This window comes from Schistocerca piceifrons, chromosome 2 (genome assembly GCF_021461385.2).
Source record: "Schistocerca piceifrons isolate TAMUIC-IGC-003096 chromosome 2, iqSchPice1.1, whole genome shotgun sequence".
Taxonomy (NCBI): Eukaryota; Metazoa; Arthropoda; class Insecta; order Orthoptera; family Acrididae; genus Schistocerca; species Schistocerca piceifrons.
In genome coordinates, this window is record NC_060139.1 from 345129330 (window position 1) to 345134547 (window position 5218).

Consider the following 5218-nt stretch of genomic DNA (forward strand, 5'->3'; position numbering starts at 1 on the left):
TGTCCTTCCAAACTTGGGTTTCCTCAATCACAATAAGAGGATCACACACTAACCATGAAAAACACTTCCATCCAGTAACACCACCTCCTCTGTACTTCACTGTTAGCACTACACACAACAGCAAGGTATAGTCTCCAGGAATTTGCCAAACCAAAACCATTCCATCAGATTGACACAGGTTATAAGATGAGTCACCACTCCAAATCGCTTGTTTCCAGTCATCTTAAGTCTAGCAGCATCACTCTTTGCACCACCTCAAGTGCCCCTTAACACCAACAACAGAAACATGTGACTTATGAGCTGCTTGATCATTGTACCCCCCTATTTTTAACTTCCTAGGCGCAGCAGTCATTCCACTAGCTGGATTGCTGGTAGCACTTTGAAACTCAAGAGCGATTCTTTCCAGTGATTTCATATGATTTTGTACAATTACCCACCACAATGCTCCATGATCCCTATCCATCAGTACATTAGGCTACCTGGTCATGGTTTAGCTGTGATTGTTCCTTCAAATTTCCACTTTACTGTCATATCACCAACAGTCAACTTGGGCAGCTTTAGAATGGCCAAAAATGTCCCTGATAGATTTGTTAATAAGGTAACATACAATGAATAGTCCTTGTCCAGCTGTTGGTCACAGTAGGGTGCTGCAGACTTCTAGCAAAGAAACTAAGTGTAGGCCCATATCAAAAAATTAGGAAGGGAAGTCTTGCTGCTAGATACTAGCCATGGCAGGGATGCCAGATGGTACAGACAAATTAGGAACAGAGTATCAGGGAACAAGTATTATGAAGCCTTTGCCAGGTGACAAAGGACATAGGGAATTTGTGCAAATATTTTGCCAAAGAAGATCAGGTCATTGTAGTAGGTGGAGTGTGAAACAGTCTGGCTAAGGACAATAATTACAGCATTAGGGATGACTTCATGAAATAGGAGTAGCAACTACACAAACAAATGTGAGTTTTGTGGAAGTCCTACAGCACCATGATCAGCCCTTGGTTAACACTGCTGTGAGCCATGTGAACACTGAGTTAAGCAAGCTGCTGCTGCCTGAATTTAAATCTCATATGAGTGCAATGCCTGTTGCTACAATTGGAATATGGGGATATACTAGGCACAGCCTGCACTTGCATAAGAGAGGCAAAGATAGGTTGGTGAACCTTCTTGCAGAAAATGTATGGCAAGCCACCATCACACAAAGCAAGATCCCTGAGGTTATTAGTGTCAGGGGGTACTTTTTTTGGTTAGAATCGGAAAGCAGGTACCATGATTTGAAAGAAGTCAGAATAACAGAAGAACCCAACAAAATGTTTACGTACGCATAGAAAAGTAAGGTTACCTTATTTCAACAAAATATTAGAGGACTGAGTAATAGGGTAGAAGAGCTTCTTGTCTGTTTGGAAAATTACAGAGCTCTGAAAAGACAGACATCCTGTTCCTATCTGAGCACCACATAACCAAATGGTTAGGTAAGTTACCTGTAAAAGATTACACACTAGCATCTTACTCTTGCAGAACCAACATGGGAAAAAGAGGAATTGTTACATATAAAAAGAAAGAACACAAGTTCAAAAATACAAAGGCAAGTATATTTTGCAGTGACGAGCACATAGAAGTGTGTGCATGTGAATTAATACTGAAAAACAGTTCACTTTTAATTGTAACAGTGTATAGATCCCCCTGAGACATTTGGAACTGTTTATGAGGAACCTGGATTCCTTACTAAGCCATCTGTCAGGAAGTAGGAAGGAGTTAATAGTTTGCGGTGACTTCAATGTATGAATGAAGGATTCTGATAAGAAAAATAATCTGGAAACGATTTTGAACCCTACAATTTGATCTCAGTAATTAACTTTCTAACACGGCTGGATAAAGACAGTAGAAACCTAATTGATAATAATTTCTTTGTTGAAGATCAAAGCAAGAAAATAACTGTCTACCAGTAAAAAATGCTGTCTCTGATCAGGATGTTTTGAACTGTGGAGATGCATTGGGAAATTGTTTCTGTCATAGACTCATGAGTAGAAAATGATGTGTTGTGGGCATAGTCTTAGAGGATAGTACTTGAATGCAGGCCATGGTAGTATGGTACATTATTATCACTTATAAAAGCCAGTATAAACTGAATGGTGCATGAGGTAGTGCTGTGGATGGAGATTTTCAAGTCATCTGTCGCTTGTAGAGGAATAGTCGACAACAGCTCAAAATCAGTCTTGATGTCTTAGTGCAGGGGACTGACATCAGAGCCCATATCCACAAGGAAGAATTGTTTTATAGTTAGCTCTTAAATGAAGAGGTGTTGTCCATAGGTGCTGTAAAAGTGACATGAGCCTGTGCAACATGTGAGGGTGAAAGGTGACTATGTTGTGTTGAACAGGCTGAAGTGCCCATTTCAGGCTGCAGAAAGCTTTTGGGAACTCACATTGTTTTCATAATTTTTGAGCTGTCTACCAAAAGGTAGTATGAAACCAGCAGAACAACAGTAGCTCTTGTTCCATGGTGGGGTGGGATGTTCATGGTGCAGTGTTTTGGGGCCGAAAGGTGAGGCATGATAACATTCTCAGGTTGCGTCAAGCTATCTCAGCTGGTAGTCATTGGCATTGAAGATGCTAATGCCCACGTGCTGCTTGGTGTGTCATCATCCTGGTTGTTTATTAATTGATGGTGATGGTTGATGGCGAACATACAATCAGTTAGCATGAGTCATTTGCCATGAGGTGCAGACTCAAGCATAATCATCACTAGTTGTACTTGTGTTGATAGTTTAACCAACAATCATGTCCATAATACCATGTCTGGCGTGAGGGAATGGTCAATGTTGGCACAGAGACGTCACCAGAGGTGTAACAGAGTGCTGTTGAGTAGCTGTTGATCATACATAGCCTCCACTACTTGTTGTTTAGGGATATGTGAGAGGCACTGTAGGGGTGTAAACTTTGTTATGTCTTCAGGATGAGATTTTCACTCTGCAGCGGAGTGTGCGCTGATATGAAACTTCCTGGCAGATTAAAACTGTGTGCCCGACCGAGACTCGAACTCGGGACCTTTGCCTTTTGCGGGCAAGTGCTCTACCAACTGAGCTACCGAAGCACGACTCACGTCCGGTACTCACAGCTTTACTTCTGCCAGTACCTCGTCTCCTACCTTCCAAACTTTACAGAAGCTCTCCTGCGAACCTGGCAGAAGTAAAGCTGTGAGTACCGGACGTGAGTCGTGCTTCGGTAGCTCAGTTGGTAGAGCACTTGCCCCGCGAAAGGCAAAGGTCCCGAGTTCGAGTCTCGGTCGGGCACACAGTTTTAATCTGCCAGGAAGTTTCATATCAGCGCACACTCCGCTGCAGAGTGAAAATCTCATTCTGGAAACATCCCCCAGGCTGTGGCTAAGCCATGTCTCCGCAATATCCTTTCTTTCAGGAGTGCTAGTTCTGCAAGGTTCGCAGGAGAGCTTCTGTAAAGTTTGGAAGGTAGGAGACGAGGTACTGGCAGAAGTAAAGCTGTGAGTACCGGACGTGAGTCGTGCTTCGGTAGCTCAGTTGGTAGAGCACTTGCCCGCGAAAGGCAAAGGTCCCGAGTTCGAGTCTCGGTCGGGCACACAGTTTTAATCTGCCAGGAAGTTTCATATCAGCGCACACTCCGCTGCAGAGTGAAAATCTCATTCTGGAAACATCCCCCAGGCTGTGGCTAAGCCATGTCTCCGCAATATCCTTTCTTTCAGGAGTGCTAGTTCTGCAAGGTTCGCAGGAGAGCTTCTGTAAAGTTTGGAAGGTAGGAGACGAGGTACTGGCAGAAGTAAAGCTGTGAGTACCGGGCGTGAGTCGTGCTTCGGTAGCTCAGTTGGTAGAGCACTTGCCCGTGAAAGGCAAAGGTCCCGAGTTCGAGTCTCGGTCGGGCACACAGTTTTAATCTGCCAGGAAGTTTTGTTATGTCTTACTTGTTCATTTGAGGCAGTGACAATATGACATTACTGATGACTTCTGCTTGACCTACTAGATGGCAGAGTAAACCGAGGTATCTAGCATTTTCACTAAGTACTCCTGTTGCCATAAAAATATTGTCAGTCATCGAGAACCATGAGGCGGGGTTGGCAACATCGAAAGGTGGCAATGTGAAGTGACTACTAAGCTTTGGACATTAAGTGAATGCTGATTTCGCAGCACTGTCTCTTGTGGCAGGCAAGATGGCTCCTGAATGTGCGAGGAGTCTGGATTGTTTCAGCAAAATGGTAAATGACTGGGTGTTTACGTATTGTGATGCAGAAGATGTGAGATGCACACAATTTGCAGTGCATGTATGTTGAACTCATTTTGAAAGGGAGCGTTGCCCACAAAGGCACTATCCTCCAAATCTAAAAGCAAGTCCATAATGTAAGACAACAGGGCCAGCAGTTGTTCATGACACATGAATGGTTGTTGTGCGGTGATATGCAAATGTTCATATTGCACAAGCAACATGGAAGTGCAGTTGATGCGAAAATGTTCCCACAGGCACTCTGGGATCATTGTGCACTTATAACACTATTACTAGCATAGTTGCACTCATGGTGTGAGAGTGGACTGGTAAGTGGTAGGTATTGATGAGGTGGAGGTCTAATGATGTCAATAAGGACAAGTCTTGAGTCATCAGCACACTTGGATTTTAACATTAATTTGTCCACACTGAGAATGCTTCAAATCCTGTACTGCAATCCTTTTGTCACTGCAATCCAGAAGCAGTGGGCTGGTTGGAGTGTCATGTGGCAGCCACATTGTCATGACAAAAAATTGAAGAATTGTGCTTTTCGCACCTAAGATGAAGTCACCAATGTAGACAGATCACAGTACAGGCCAGTATTTATGACTACCATAAATAACAAATGTGGCAGACACATCTATGTAAACTTCATTAGCCAACATACCTACACGCAACTGCCTTGGATCACAACTCAGATCACACTACTATCTCTCTCTGCACAACCCAAAGATTTCTCAGTTTATTTATCAGAACTGGGACCAAATACGGTTCTATCCCGATGAGTTCCACATGACATTCATTGTACCACACTATGTAAAATTGGACGAGTTGACTTTACCTTTTATGGAAATAAAATAAATGAGTCTCGAGCAATACTTGTGTTGGAAGAATTATGGTATTGTAAACCAGACTGTGAGGTGCTAATAATACAGTTTACAGACTATTACAGAAATTATGCATACATGCCCAAGATGTTAGAAGTGCACACA

General features: G+C 43.0%; 2 non-coding genes across 2 annotated transcripts; one reads left to right on the top strand and one right to left on the bottom strand.

Annotated features, from left to right (window-relative positions):
* Window positions 1-3016: 3016 nt before the first annotated feature.
* Trnal-caa lies at window positions 3017-3091 on the bottom strand. Its single transcript has one exon. It is a non-coding gene; the product is annotated as a tRNA-Leu (tRNA).
* A 726-nt stretch (window positions 3092-3817) lies between these two features.
* On the top strand, window positions 3818-3892 carry Trnas-uga. Its single transcript has one exon. It is a non-coding gene; the product is annotated as a tRNA-Ser (tRNA).
* Window positions 3893-5218: the final 1326 nt, after the last annotated feature.